Raw genomic sequence first — 17,532 nt, forward strand, 5'->3', positions numbered from 1 at the left:
CATGGTGGGATCTTGCTATAGTAAGCCTTAGTCTAGCCCCTTTTTCCTTGACTTAACTCATCTAATATGAAGTGCATGGTGACTGGGACTCATACATGCCAAAAAAGGTGAATTTCATGTATATGAAGGAGCCATCACCTATATAAAGGGATCCCCTCCCTCATTTTTTCTACACGCCTAGTGGAAGCTCATCATTTGCTTTGAAATATTTCCTTTATACCCCTGCAATACTTATATGACACACTTACACCTTGTATAGTAAGCTAGTCAAATAGGATATTTAAGCCAACTTTGGAGAGTGTAGGGCACTGAATTCTATGCTTGAAGTACCTGTGGATTTTTGAAGGATTTAAGAGTGGTTTTCTTCATTCGTTAGTGAAACAACATCAAGCCAAAACTATTATACAAATAGGTATGCCTCTCATATTTCAAATTAGCAAACTACATGCCCCTTTCTTAGTGTTTTAAATCATTGTGTTTGTGAATTGATATTTATTTAAATCTTTGGTTGACTAAGAATATCAAAACATAGGGAAATGAATTTTTAATTAAGACCTATACACTCTTTAGCCTAGATATTGCTAAAATTGAATATATCTCTTCACTATAGTAAAAAAATAATCTTCAATAAATGAAAGATGACCTTGATGCCAATAAACCCTTACATTTGTATTTTTCCAGTTCTTTGTTTTTTTAATTTCCAAAAATAGAAATTGTATTTAGGTAATAGTTCTTGTACTTTAACTTTAGATGACCTTTTGATATCCATAGCTATAATTGATCTCTTCTATAATTAAATAAACAGTCATGACCCCTTAGGTTTTATTTGAGAATACTTAGCACTTTGTGAGTAAGATTTTACCTCAGAATTACCCCTCGAGGTTTAGCATATGTAAAAAATTAGGTCTTCCTTTTTGAAACCTTTAAGAAGCACTGGTAAAATAATGGGTCAAATTCATATAGTCTCTCCAACTCTAGTTGCATTAGTGCATGGTGGGATCTTGCTATAGTAAGCCTTAGTCTAGCCCCTTTTTCCTTGACTTAACTCATCTAATATGAAGTGCATGGTGACTGGGACTCATACATGCCAAAAAAGGTGAATTTCATGTATATGAAGGAGCCATCACCTATATAAAGGGATCCCCTCCCTCATTTTTTCTACACGCCTAGTGGAAGCTCATCATTTGCTTTGAAATATTTCCTTTATACCCTAGCAATACTTATATGACACACTTACACCTTGTATAGTAAGCTAGTCAAATAGGATATTTAAGCCAACTTTGGCGAGTGTAGGGCACTGAATTCTATGCTTGAAGTACCTGTGGATTTTTGAAGGATTTAAGAGTGGTTTTCTTCATTCGTTAGTAAAACAACATCAAGCCAAAACTGTTATACAAATAGGTATGCCTCTCATATTTCAAATTAGCAAACTACATGCCCCTTTCTTAGTGTTTTAAATCATTGTGCTTGTGAATTGATATTTATTTAAATCTTTGGTTGACTAAGAATATCAAAACATAGGGAAATGAATTTTTAATTAAGACCGATACACTCTTTAGCCTAGATATTGCTAAAATTGAATATCTCTCTTCACTATAGTAAAAAATAATCTTCAATAAATGAAAGATGACCTTGATGCCAATAAACCCTTACATTTGTATTTTTCCAATTCTCTGTTTTTTTAATTTCCAAAAATAGAAATTGTATTTAGGTAATAGTTCTTGTACTTTAACTTTAGATGACCTTTTGATATCCATAGCTATAATTGACCTTTCCTATAATTAAATAAACAGTCATGACCCCTTAGGTTTTAGTTGAGAATACTTCGCACTTTGTGAGTGGGATTTTACCTCAGAATTACCCCTTGAGGTTTAGCATATGTTAAAAATTAGGTCTTCCTTTTCGAAACCTTTAAGAAGCACAAGTAAAATAATGGGTCAAATTCATATAGACTCTCCAACTCTAGTTGCATTAGTGCATGGTGGGATCTTGATATAGTAAGCCTTAGTCTAGCCCCTTTTTCCTTGACTTAACTCATCTAATATGAAGTGCATGGTGACTGGGACTCATACATGCCAAAAAAGGTGAATTTCATGTATATGAAGGAGCCATCACCTATATAAAGGGATCCCCTCCCTCATTTTTTCTACACGCCTAGTGGAAGCTCATCATTTGCTTTGAAATATTTCCTTTATACCCCTGCAATACTTATATGACACACTTACACCTTGTATAGTAAGCTAGTCAAATAGGATATTTAAGCCAACTTTGGAGAGTGTAGGGCACTGAATTCTATGCTTGAAGTACCTGTGGATTTTTGAATGATTTAAGAGTGGTTTTCTTCATTCGTTAGTGAAACAACATCAAGCCAAAACTATTATACAAATAGGTATGCCTCTCATATTTCAAATTAGCAAACTACATGCCCCTTTCTTAGTGTTTTAAATCATTGTGTTTGTGAATTGATATTTATTTAAATCTTTGGTTGACTAAGAATATCAAAACATAGGGAGATGAATTTTTAATTAAGACCGATACACTCTTTAGCCTAGATATTGCTAAAATTCAATATATCTCTTCACTATAGTAAAAAAATAATCTCTTCAATAAATGAAAGATGACCTTGATGCCAATAAACCCTTACATTTGTATTTTTCCAGTTCTCTATTTTTTTAATTTCCAAAAATAGAAATTGTATTTAGGTAATAGTTCTTGTACTTTAACTTTAGATGACCTTTTGATATCCATAGCTATAATTGACCTTTCCTATAATTAAATAAACAGTCATGACCCCTTAGGTTTTATTTGACATTACTTAGCACTTTGTGAGTGGGATTTTACCTCAGAATTACCCCTTGAGGTTTAGCATATGTTAAAAATTAGGTCTTCCTTTTTGAAACCTTTAAGAAGCACAAGTAAAATAATGGGTCAAATTCATATAGACTCTCCAACTCTAGTTGCATTAGTGCATGGTGGGATCTTGCTATAGTAAGCCTTAGTCCAGCCCCTTTTTCCTTGACTTAACTCATCTAATATGAAGTGCATGGTGACTGGGACTCATACATGCCAAAAAAGGTGAATTTTGATGTATATGAAGGAGCCATCACCTATATAAAGGGATCCCCTCCCTCATTTTTTCTACACGCCTAGTGGAAGCTCATCATTTGCTTTGAAATATTTCCTTTATACCCCTGCAATACTTATATGACACACTTACACCTTGTATAGTAAGCTAGTCAAATAGGATATTTAAGCCAACTTTGGAGAGTGTAGGGCACTGAATTCTATGCTTGAAGTACCTGTGGATTTTTGAAGGATTTAAGAGTGGTTTTCTTCATTCGTTAGTGAAACAACATCAAGCCAAAACTATTATACAAATAGGTATGCCTCTCATATTTCAAATTAGCAAACTACATGCCCCTTTCTTAGTGTTTTAAATCATTGTGTTTGTGAATTGATATTTATTTAAATCTTTGGTTGACTAAGAATATCAAAACATAGGGAAATGAATTTTTAATTAAGACCGATACACTCTTTAGCCTAGATATTGCTAAAATTGAATATCTCTCTTCACTATAGTAAAAAATAATCTTCAATAAATGAAAGATGACCTTGATGCCAATAAACCCTTACATTTGTATTTTTCCAGTTCTCTGTTTTTTTAATTTCCAAAAATAGAAATTGTATTTAGGTAATAGTTCTTGTACTTTAACTTTAGATGACCTTTTGATATCCATAGCTATAATTGACCTTTCCTATAATTAAATAAACAGTCATGACCCCTTAGGTTTTAGTTGAGAATACTTAGCACTTTGTGAGTGGGATTTTACCTCAGAATTACCCCTTGAGGTTTAGCATATGTTAAAAATTAGGTCTTCCTTTTCGAAACCTTTAAGAAGCACAAGTAAAATAATGGGTCAAATTCATATAGACTCTCCAACTCTAGTTGCATTAGTGCATGGTGGGATCTTGATATAGTAAGCCTTAGTCTAGCCCCTTTTTCCTTGACTTAACTCATCTAATATGAACTGCATGGTGACTGGGACTCATACATGCCAAAAAAGGTGAATTTCATGTATATGAAGGAGCCATCACCTATATAAAGGGATCCCCTCCCTCATTTTTTCTACACGCCTAGTGGAAGCTCATCATTTGCTTTGAAATATTTCCTTTATACCCCTGCAATACTTATATGACACACTTACACCTTGTATAGTAAGCTAGTCAAATAGGATATTTAAGCCAACTTTGGAGACTATAGGGCACTGAATTCTATGCTTGAAGTACCTGTGGATTTTTGAAGGATTTGGGAGTGGTTTTCTTCATTCGTTAGTGAAACAACATCAAGCCAAAACTATTATACAAATAGGTATGCCTCTCATATTTCAAATTAGCAAACTACATGCCCCTTTCTTAGTGTTTTAAATCATTGTGTTTGTGAATTGATATTTATTTAAATCTTTGGTTGACTAAGAATATCAAAAAAAAGGGAAATGAATTTTTAATTAAGACCTATACACTCTTTAGCCTAGATATTGCTAAAATTCAATATATCTCTTCCCTATAGTAGAAAAATAATCTTCAATAAATGAAAGATGACCTTGATGCCAATAAACCCTTACATTTGTATTTTTCTAGTTCTCTGTTTTTCTAATTTCCAAAAATAGAAATTGTATTTAGGTAATAGTTCTTGTACTTTAACTTTAGATGACCTTTTGATATCCATAGCTATAATTGACCTTTCCTATAATTAAATAAACAGTCATGACCCCTTAGGTTTTATTTGAGAATACTTAGCACTTTGTGAGTGGTATTTTACCTCAGAATTACCCCTTGAGGTTTAGCATATGTTAAAAATTAGGTCTTCCTTTTTGAAACCTTTAAGAAGCACAAGTAAAATATTGGGTCAAATTCATATAGACTCTCCAACTCTAGTTGCATTAGTGCATGGTGGGATCTTGCTATAGTAAGCCTTAGTCTAGCCCCTTTTTCCTTGACTTAACTCATCTAATATGAAGTGCATGGTGACTGGGACTCATACATGCCAAAAAAGGTGAATTTGAAGGAGCCATCACCTATATAAAGGGATCCCCTCCCTCATTTTTTCTACACGCCTAGTGGAAGCTCATCATTTGCTTTGAAATATTTCCTTTATACCCCTGCAATACTTATATGACACACTTACACCTTGTATAGTAAGCTAGTCAAATAGGATATTTAAGCCAACTTTGGAGAGTGTAGGGCACTAAATTCTATGCTTGAAGTACCTGTGGATTTTTGAAGGATTTAAGAGTGGTTTTCTTCATTCGTTAGTGAAACAACATCAAGCCAAAACTATTATACAAATAGGTATGCCTCTCATATTTCAAATTAGCAAACTACATGCCCCTTTCTTAGTGTTTTAAATCATTGTGTTTATGAATTGATATTTATTTAAATCTTTGGTTGACTAAGAATATCAAAACATAGGGAAATGAATTTTTAATTAAGACCGATACACTCTTTAGCCTAGATATTGCTAAAATTGAATATATCTCTTCACTATAGTAAAAAAATAATCTTCAATAAATGAAAGATGACCTTGATGCCAATAAACCCTTACATTTGTATTTTTCCAGTTCTCTATTTTTTTAATTTCCAAAAATAGAAATTGTATTTAGGTAATAGTTCTTGTACTTTAACTTTAGATGACCTTTTGATATCCATAGCTATAATTGACCTTTCCTATAATTAAATAAACAGTCATGACCCCTTAGGTTTTATTTGAGAATACTTAGCACTTTGTGAGTGGTATTTTACCTCAAAATTACCCCTTGAGGTTTAGCATATGTTAAAAATTAGGTCTTCCTTTTTGAAACCTTTAAGAAGCACAAGTAAAATAATGGGTCAAATTCATATAGACTCTCCAACTCTAGTTGCATTAGTGCATGGTGGGATCTTTCTATAGTAAGCCTTAGTCTAGCCCCTTTTTCCTTGACTTAACTCATCTAATATGAAGTGCATGGTGACTGGGACTCATACATGCCAAAAAAGGTGATTTTCATGTATATGAAGGAGCCATCACCTATATAAAGGGGTCCCCTCCTCATTTTTTCTACACGCCTAGTGGAAGCTCATCATTTGCTTTGAAATATTAACTTTATACCCCTGCAATACTTATATGACACACTTACACCTTGTATAGTAAGCTAGTCAAATAGGATATTTAAGCCAACTTTGGAGAGTGTAGGGCACTGAATTCTATGCTTGAAGTACCTGTGGATTTTTGAAGGATTTGGGAGTGGTTTTCTTGATTCGTTAGTGAAACAACATCAAGCCAAAACTATTATACAAATAGGTATGCCTCTCATATTTCAAATTAGCAAACTACATGTTCCTTTCTTAGTGTTTTAAATCATTGTGTTTGTGAATTGATATTTATTTAAATCTTTAATTGACTAAGAATATGAAAACATAGGGAAATGAATTTTTTATTAGGACCTATACACTCTGTAGCCTAGATATTGCTAAAATTGAATATATCTCTTCACTATAGTAAAAAAATAATCTTCGATAAATGAAAGATGACCTTGATGCCAATAAACCCTTACATTTGTATTTTTCCAGTTCTCTGTTTTTTTAATTTCCAAAAATAGAAATTGTATTTAGGTAATAGTTCTTCTACTTTAACTTTAGATGACCTTTTGATATCCATATTTATAATTGACCTTTCCTATAATTAAATAAACAGTCATGACCCCTTAGGTTTTATTTGAGAATACTTAGCACTTTGTGAGTGGGAATTTACCTCAGAATATACCCCTTGAACTGCATGGTGACTGGGACTCATACATGCCAAAAAAGGTGAATTTCATGTATATGAAGGAGCCATCACCTATATAAAGGGATCCCCTCCCTCATTTTTTCTACACGCCTAGTGGAAGCTCATCATTTGCTTTGAAATATTTCCTTTATACCCCAGCAATACTTATATGACACACTTACACCTTGTATAGTAAGCTAGTCAAATAGGATATTTAAGCCAACTTTGGAGAGTGTAGGGCACTGAATTCTATGCTTGAAGTACCTCTGGATTTTTGAAGGATTTGGGAGTGGTTTTCTTCATTTGTTAGTGAAACAACATCAAGCCAAAACTATTATACAAATAGGTATGCCTCTCATATTTCAAATTAGCAAACTACATGTCCCTTTCTTAGTGTTTTAAATCATTGTGTTTGTGAATTGATATTTATTTAAATCTTTGGTTGACTAAGAATATCAAAACAAAGGAAAATGAATTTTTAATTAAGACCTATACACTCTTTAGCCTAGATATTGCAAAAATTGAATATATCTCTTCACTATAGTAAAAAAAAAATCTTTAATAAATAAAAGATGACCTTGATGCCAATAAACCCTTACATTTGTATTTTTCCAGTTCTCTGTTTTTTTAATTTCCAAAAATAGAAATTGTATTTAGGTAATAGTTCTTGTACTTTAACTTTAGATGACCTTTTGATATCCATATTTATAATTGACCTTTCCTATAATTAAATAAACAGTCATGACCCCTTAGGTTTTATTTGAGAATACTTAGCACTTTGTGAGTGGGATTTTTCCTCAGAATTACCCCTTGAGGTTTAGCATATGTTAAAAATTAGGTCTTCCTTTTTGAAATCTTTAAGAAGCACTGGTAAAATAATGGGTCAAATTCATATAGACTCGCCAACTCTAATTGCATTAGTGCATGGTGGGATCTTGCTATAGTAAGCCTTAGTCTAGCCCCTTTTTCCTTGACTTAACTCATCTAATATGAACTGCATGGTGACTGGGACTCATACATGCCAAAAAAGGTGAATTTCATGTATATGAAGGAGCCATCACCTATATAAAGGGATCCCCCTCCCTCATTTTTTCTACACGCCTAGTGGAAGCTCATCATTTGCTTTGAAATATTTCCTTTATACCCCTGCAATACTTATATGACACACTTACACCTTGTATAGTAAGCTAGTCAAATAGGATATTTAAGCCAACTTTGGAGAGTGTAGGGCACTGAATTCTATGCTTGAAGTACCTGTGGATTTTGAAGGATTTAAGAGTGGTTTTCTTCATTCGTTAGTGAAACAACATCAAGCCAAAACTATTATACAAATAGGTATGCCTCTCATATTTCAAATTAGCAAACTACATGCCCCTTTCTTAGTGTTTTAAATCATTGTGTTTGTGAATTGATATTTATTTAAATCTTTGGTTGACTAAGAATATCAAAACATAGGGAAATGAATTTTTAATTAAGACCGATACACTCTTTAGCCTAGATATTGCTAAAATTGAATATATCTCTTCACTATAGTAAAAAATAATCTTCAATAAATGAAAGATGACCTTGATGCCAATAAACCCTTACATTTGTATTTTTCCAATTCTCTGTTTTTTTAATTTCCAAAAATAGAAATTGTATTTAGGTAATAGTTCTTGTACTTTAACTTTAGATGACCTTTTGATATCCATAGCTATAATTGACCTTTCCTATAATTAAATAAACAGTCATGACCCCTTAGGTTTTATTTGAGAATACTTAGCACTTTGTGAGTGGGATTTTACTTCCGAATTACCTCTTGAGGTTTAGCATATGTTAAAAATTAGGTCTTCCTTTTTGAAACCTTGCATATAGACTCTCCAACTCTAGTTGCATTAGTGCATGGTGGGATCTTGCTATAGTTGTTGGCTATATATAGAATGTCTCTATATATATAGCCCTAGGATCTCCTCTATATATACTCATCTATGGTTTGTATTCCACACACCTTTGGGGATGCATATGACGTGTCTCTCTCTCTCTCTCACGTTGGTTCAACATGGTATCAGAGCGTGGTTGCTTTTTCGTTATGAAAAGCATTCGTTTTCGGCTTCGCGCGGCTCCGCGCAACACGCGCGCAGAAAAATCTGCAATTCTGCGAAACGTAAAATCGCCATAATTTTCTGCTCCGGACTCGGAATTCAGTGTTTTTGAAGTCGTTTTGGGGGTATATGGTGCGTTTCCGAGCTGTCTAGCATATCAGATTTATCAAATTCTACACCGATTATAATCTGCAGAACAGCAGCAGCAGACTGATAGCAATCTTTTGACCGTTGGCTATCAAAACTTCTGTCTGGACAAAAGAAGATAAGTAATTTAGTTTTCTCAATCTTTACAATGATTTATTGCTTGATTATGTGTATGTTATGCATGAGAAATTTTTTAGAGAAGATCTCGTTATCCCTTATATGTATGATGTTCGTATTAGATAGAGATTTGTGAAACTAATAAAATATTTCATGAGCATCGATTTTCATGTATAGATTGCATCATACTTGTGAAAAAGAAAATATCGTTTGTTTCTCATAGAAAATAAAGGTTTCTAGGAGAAAGAAGATCTTTCATGAGTATATGTTTGCATGTATATATTTCTTCATACTTGTGAAAGAGAATATATTGTATGTTTTTCATGGTTGCAAGATCCCCTTAAGAAGTTTTAGGTGAATTCCCTTGAATCATTTCAACTTTGAAGATAGTTTATAGGTTGATACGACGGCTTCTACAGTGGTTTACTTCCTACGACGGCTCATGGCAATTTTATCAAAACTAAGAGAAAATTTATATTTAGCGTTAAAAGATCTCTTGCATAATGCATAGAGTTTAGCCATCATCATGATGGTATTTGATATTGATGAGATGCATATTCCTTAGAGTTGTTTGTCCATGATAATCAACATATTTGATTCTTTCTTTCATGATGTAAGTAGAAGAAGATCTTTCGTATCTTATGCAACTCATGCCATGGTTTGGCATACCTCTTATGCTACCATGATGTACTTCTACAATAATCTTGATCTTTTTGATTGCTTCATGAGCTAATATGTTGTGATCTTGTTTTAGTGCTAGCTACAGGAATCACATGATTAAGCTTGGACGTTCATAATGTATTTATTGACAATCCAAGGTATTATCACATGATGGTAATTATGCCTTTCTTTTCGATCGACTGATGTTATGTATATGGATTTTGTTCATCAATATCATGATGGTATTTGATATTGATGAGATGCATATTTGTTAGAGTTGTTTGTCCATGATAATCAACATATTTGATTCTTACTTTCATGATGTAAGTTACTAAGTAGAAGAAGATCTTTCGTATCTTATGCAACTCACATTGATCATGACTTATGCCATGGTCTGGTATAACTCTCATGCTACCATGATGTACTTCTACAATAATCTTGATCTTTTTGATTGCTTCATGAGCTAATATGTTGTGATCTTGTTTTAGTGCTAGCTACAGGAATCACATGATTAAGCTTGGACGTTCATAATGTATTTATTGACAATCCAAGGTATTATCACATGATGGTAATTATGCCTTTCTTTTCGATCGACTGATGTTATGTATATGGATTTTGTTCATCCTGCCATGGTTTTATTTTGTGATGCTCATTATGATGATTTCTTTATATTCGTTGATGACGTTTCCATGGACTTTATCCATGATGTCATGATTTTCGCTTGCTATCCTTTTGGTGTACGTCTGCTTGATATTACTTACATATCTGATGTTGGATCTTACTTTTTGAATGGTTACTCCTTCTCTAAATATCAATTCGTAGCCCTGTGCGTGTGAGCAAAAATCCCGCATACCAAACCAAAGGTGTGCATTAGTTTGTTTGAAATAGGTTGGTTCTAATTTGTGCCCATGAAATGCTTGTGGTAAATTCAATGATCCTGACTTTAGAATCGTTACAGTTACTTACTCATGGTCATCTCGGTGATGATCTGATAGTTTTAACTCATGATTTAGGAATCGTTATAGTTACTTGCTCGTGGTCATCTCGGTGATGATCTGATTGTTTTATCTCATGACTTCAGAATCGTTACAGTTACTTGGTCATGGTCATCTTGGTGATGATCTCATTATCCTTTTATCTCGGCGGTGATGTTGATCTCTCGTTTGATTGTTCTCACAAGGAAGTTGTGTATTTGTTCTTTCTATGGCTTTGAGGAAGTTTGTCTTGTGTGTAAAGAGGACTTTATTGATGCTTAGCATGCTGTTACTACTCGAGAGGCTTTGTAAGCATGCAACTATTTCTCGAGAGCCTTTGCAAGAAATAGTTAAAGGTGCCATGTGTTCTACCTTTGCTTGTTACATTACAACCAGCCTCACGAACTTGACAATTATTATTTTAAGTATGCAAGCCTCGGTGATTCTGACAGATTTGGTGAGTTTGTAATTTTGGTGCCTTGGTATGATGCCATGGTGGTGATGGTTACACATTTTATTGATATATGTATATGTGTTCATTGCATTGATGTAATTCACTTACTACAATCCATGATGCCATGGAGTTGTTCCATGATGATGGTTACATGTTTCGTCAATGATGGTTGACTACGTTTCCATGGATTGTATCCATGATGCCATGGTGTTGTTCCATGATGATGGTTACATGTTTCGTCAATGATGGTTGACTACGTTTCCAATGATGATGGTTACATGTTTCGTCAATGATGGTTGACTACGTTTCCATGGATTGTATCCATGATGCCATGGTGTTGTTCCATGATGATGGTTACATGTTTCGTAGATGATGATTGATTATGTTTCCATGGATTGTATCCATGATGCCATGGTGTTGTTCCATGATGATGGTTATATGTTTCGTTGATGTTGGTCATTCCAAGCTATATGTTTTGTTGATGTTGGTCATTCCAAGCTACATTTTTTGTTGATGTTGGTCATTCCAAGCTACATGTTTTGTTGATGTTGGTTCACTTGGCTAATCTATATTGGTTGATTATGTTTCCATGGATTTTATCCATGATGCCATGGTGTTGTTCCATGATGATGGTTACATGTTTCGTGAATGATGGTTGACTACGTTTCCATGGATTGTATCCATGAAGCCATGGTGTTTGGATGCACCGTGCCTTGGCTTTGGCTCATCAGATTGACTAGGTTTATTTAAGTCTATCAATGTCTTTTGTGGTCGACAATGCAACCATGCAGGTCTAAATGGCTATAATGGTGGTCAAGTCTTGGAATTCAATCTATGGCAACTAACAAGAAATTCCGTCGAGCATATTTTCCGAGAGGTTTGATTTCTCGTTCCGTCAGCTTATGAGGTTTATGTTCACGTCATGTCATCTTGACTACATGATAGAGGTTTGATTTCTTGTCCCATCATCTTACGAGGTTGGTTTACGTTCACGTCATGTCATCCCCTGACTACATGTCAGAGGTTTGATTTCTCTTCCTGTCAGAGGTTTGATTTCTCGTCCTATCAGCTTATGAGCTTTATGTTCACATCATGTCATCCTGGCTACATGCTGCTTGTGGATGTCAAAGGTTTGATTTCTTGTTCCGTCATCTTATGAGGTTTACTATCCTGATTGTGAATGTCACACGTTTGATTTCTCGGCCTATCATCTTATGAGGTTTACTTTCAAGTACGTCATGTCAGAGGTTTGCTTTTTCATCCTGTCAGAGGTGTCTACATCCTAATTATTGTTTCATGTCAGAGGTTTGCTTTTTCATCATGTCTGGTTATCCTACCTATGGACGTAAGAGGTTTGATTTCTTGTCTTGTCATCTTATGAGGTTTACTTTCATATCATGTCATCTTGGAGGTTTGATCCAAGTTATAGTTGTCTCATTATCTTGACTCATAATATTGGAGGTTTGATCTTATGTCATAGATTTTTCCCATGGCAAAGATATGATTCTAGCTTTCCATGATATCCTTACTAACTAGAATGAGTGTCATTTTCTATTTTAGTGACAGGTCAATCTTCCAAGTCAACTTCTCCAAGTAACCAGATTTCCTTACCAAATCTAGTTCATTTTCCATTGATTGGATGATCTTCCACAAGTTGACATTGCCATGCATATCCTTGCGGATTGACTATATTCCTAAGCAACCATATAATAGATACCTTTATGTCTATTTCTTTATGTACATCTTTTCGTGTACATCTCATATTTCTATAACAAAATTATGGTTTTCCATTTGTTATGGAGACTTCTTCCATATTACAGGGTTTATGGATCAGGATTGTATTTGGATATTGCTGAGCTTCAATATAGAGAAGAGACTACAAAAATATTATTTGGCATCGTCACCCCACGAAGATAGACTCGCACCCAACCTACATGAATGGATCAAGACAACATGAAAATGGATGACCTTCAAAGCCTTCGTTTGGCTATTGTACACATAAGAGTGATGAAGTATATATGGGAGTGATGTAGCTCCTTCATGGCTATTGTATATATGGGAGTAATGTAGCTCCTTCATGGATATTGTATATATGGGAGTGATGTAGCTCCTTCGCAGCCTTCATGGCTATTGTATATATGGGAGTGATGTAGCTCCTTTGAATAATACTTTGTAACTATAAAATAATTTAATATAGCGGTAGGTGTATATAGAGCTGTGGGTTTTTCCCTTGAGCCCCCAAGGGTTTTTTCATCCACAGTTAGAGACCCTTCTTTGAGCGGGGGTGTTGGCTATATATAGAATGTCTCTATATATATAGCCCTAGGATCTCCTCTATATATACTCATCTATTGTGTGTATTCCACACACCTTTGGGGATGCATATGACGTGTCTCTCTCTCTCTCTCACGTTGGTTCAACAATAGTAAGCCTTAGTCTAGCCCCTTTTTCCTTGACTTAACTCATCTAATATGAAGTGCATGGTGACTGGGACTCATACATGCCAAAAAAGGTGAATTTCATGTATATGAAGGAGCCATCACCTATATAAAGGGATCCCCTCCCTCATTTTTTCTACACGCCTAGTGGAAGCTCATCATTTGCTTTGAAATATTTCCTTTATACCCCTGCAATACTTATATGACACACTTACACCTTGTATAGTAAGCTAGTCAAATAGGATATTTAAGCCAACTTTGGAGAGTGTAGGGCACTGAATTCTATGCTTGAAGTACCTGTGGATTTTTGAATGATTTAAGAGTGGTTTTCTTCATTCGTTAGTGAAACAACATCAAGCCAAAACTATTATACAAATAGGTATGCCTCTCATATTTCAAATTAGCAAACTACATGCCCCTTTCTTAGTGTTTTAAATCATTGTGTTTGTGAATTGATATTTATTTAAATCTTTGGTTGACTAAGAATATCAAAACATAGGGAGATGAATTTTTAATTAAGACCGATACACTCTTTAGCCTAGATATTGCTAAAATTCAATATATCTCTTCACTATAGTAAAAAAATAATCTCTTCAATAAATGAAAGATGACCTTGATGCCAATAAACCCTTACATTTGTATTTTTCCAGTTCTCTATTTTTTTAATTTCCAAAAATAGAAATTGTATTTAGGTAATAGTTCTTGTACTTTAACTTTAGATGACCTTTTGATATCCATAGCTATAATTGACCTTTCCTATAATTAAATAAACAGTCATGACCCCTTAGGTTTTATTTGACATTACTTAGCACTTTGTGAGTGGGATTTTACCTCAGAATTACCCCTTGAGGTTTAGCATATGTTAAAAATTCGGTCTTCCTTTTTGAAACCTTTAAGAAGCACTGGTAAAATAATGGGTCAAATTCATATAGACTCTCCAACTCTAGTTGCATTAGTGCATGGTGGGATCTTGCTATAGTAAGCCTTAGTCTAGCCCCTTTTTCCTTGAGTTAACTCATCTAATATGAAGTGCATGGTGACTGGGACTCATACATGCCAAAAAAGGTGAATTTCATGTATATGAAGGAGCCATCACCTATATAAAGGGATCCCCTCCCTCATTTTTTCTACACGCCTAGTGGAAGCTCATCATTTGCTTTGAAATATTTCCTTTATACCCCTGCAATACTTATATGACACACTTACACCTTGTATAGTAAGCTCGTCAAATAGGATATTTAAGCCAACTTTGGAGAGTGTAGGGCACTGAATTCTATGCTTGAAGTACCTGTGGATTTTTGAAGGATTTGGGAGTGGTTTTCTTGATTCGTTAGTGAAACAACATCAAGCCAAAACTATTATACAAATAGGTATGCCTCTCATATTTCAAATTAGCAATCTACATGTTCCTTTCTTAGTGTTTTAAATCATTGTGTTTGTGAATTGATATTTATTTAAATCTTTAATTGACTAAGAATATGAAAACATAGGGAAATGAATTTTTTATTAAGACCTATACACTTTGTAGCCTAGATATTGCTAAAATTGAATATATCTCTTCACTATAGTAAAAAAATAATCTTTGATAAATGAAAGATGACCTTGATGCCAATAAACCCTTACATTTGTATTTTTCCAGTTCTCTGTTTTTTTAATTTCCAAAAATAGAAATTGTATTTAGGTAATAGTTCTTCTACTTTAACTTTAGATGACCTTTTGATATCCATAGCTATAATTGACCTTTCCTATAATTAAATGAACAGTCATGACCCCTTAGGTTTTATTTGAGAATACTTAGCACTTTGTGAGTGGGATTTTACCTCAGAATATACCCCTTGAAGTTTAGCATATGTTAAAAATTAGGTCTTTCTTTTTGAAACCTTTAAGAAGCACTAGTAAAATAATGGGTCAAATTCATATAGACTCTCCAACTCTAGTTGCATTAGTGCATGGTGGGATCTTGCTCTAATAAGCCTTAGTCTAGCCCCTTTTTCCTTGAGTTAACTCATCTAGTATGAAGTGCATGGTGTCTGGGACTCATACATGCCAAAAAAGGTGAATTTCATGTATATGAAGGAGCCATCACCTATATAAAGGGATCCCCTCCCTCATTTTTTCTACACTCCTAGTGGAACCTCATCATTTGCTTTGAAATATTTCCTTTATACCCCAGCAATACTTATATGACACACTTACACCTTGTATAGTAAGCTAGTCAAATAGGATATTTAAGCCAACTTTGGAGAGTGTAGGGCACTGAATTCTATGCTTGAAGTACCTGTGGATTTTTGAAGGATTTGGGAGTGGTTTTCTTCATTTGTTAGTGAAACAACATCAAGCCAAAACTATTATACAAATAGGTATGCCTCTCATATTTCAAATTAGCAAACTACATGTCCCTTTCTTAGTGTTTTAAATCATTGTGTTTGTGAATTGATATTTATTTAAATCTTTGGTTGACTAAGAATATCAAAACAAAGGAAAATGAATTTTTAATTAAGACCTATACACTCTTTAGCCTAGATATTGCAAAAATTGAATATATCTCTTCACTATAGTAAAAAAAAAATCTTTAATAAATAAAAGATGACCTTGATGCCAATAAACCCTTACATTTGTATTTTTCTAGTTCTCTGTTTTTTTAATTTCCAAAAATAGAAATTGTATTTAGGTAATAGTTCTTGTACTTTAACTTTAGATGACCTTTTGATATCCATATTTATAATTGACCTTTCCTATAATTAAATAAACAGTCATGACCCCTTAGGTTTTATTTGAGAATACTTAGCACTTTGTGAGTGGGATTTTTCCTCAGAATTACCCCTTGAGGTTTAGCATATGTTAAAAATTAGGTCTTCCTTTTTGAAATCTTTAAGAAGCACTGGTAAAAAAATGGGTCAAATTCATATAGACTCTCCAACTCTAATTGCATTAGTGCATGGTGGGATCTTGCTATAGTAAGCCTTAGTCTAGCCCCTTTTTCCTTGACTTAACTCATCTAATATGAACTGCATGGTGACTGGGACTCATACATGCCAAAAAAGGTGAATTTCATGTATATGAAGGAGCCATCACCTATATAAAGGGATCCCCTCCCTCATTTTTTCTACACGCCTAGTGGAAGCTCATCATTTGCTTTGAAATATTTCCTTTATACCCCTGCAATACTTATATGACACACTTACACCTTGTATAGTAAGCTAGTCAAATAGGATATTTAAGCCAACTTTGGAGAGTGTAGGGCACTGAATTCTATGCTTGAAGTACCTGTGGATTTTTGAAGGATTTAAGAGTGGTTTTCTTCATTCGTTAGTGAAACAACATCAAGCCAAAACTATTATACAAATAGGTATGCCTCTCATATTTCAAATTAGCAAACTACATGCCCCTTTCTTAGTGTTTTAAATCATTGTGTTTGTGAATTGATATTTATTTAAATCTTTGGTTGACTAAGAATATCAAAACATAGGGAAATGAATTTTTAATTAAGACCGATACACTCTTTAGCCTAGATATTGCTAAAATTGAATATATCTCTTCACTATAGTAAAAAATAATCTTCAATAAATGAAAGATGACCTTGATGCCAATAAACCCTTACATTTGTATTTTTCCAATTCTCTGTTTTTTTAATTTCCAAAAATAGAAATTGTATTTAGGTAATAGTTCTTGTACTTTAACTTTAGATGACCTTTTGATATCCATAGCTATAATTGACCTTTCCTATAATTAAATAAACAGTCATGACCCCTTAGGTTTTATTTGAGAATACTTAGCACTTTGTGAGTGGGATTTTACCTCAGAATTACCCCTTGAGGTTTAGCATATGTTAAAAATTAGGTTTTCCTTTTTGAAACCT

This window comes from Cibotium barometz, chromosome 18, assembly GCF_041138505.1.
Source record: "Cibotium barometz isolate CiBa-2024 chromosome 18, ASM4113850v1, whole genome shotgun sequence".
NCBI lineage: Eukaryota > Viridiplantae > Streptophyta > Polypodiopsida > Cyatheales > Cibotiaceae > Cibotium > Cibotium barometz.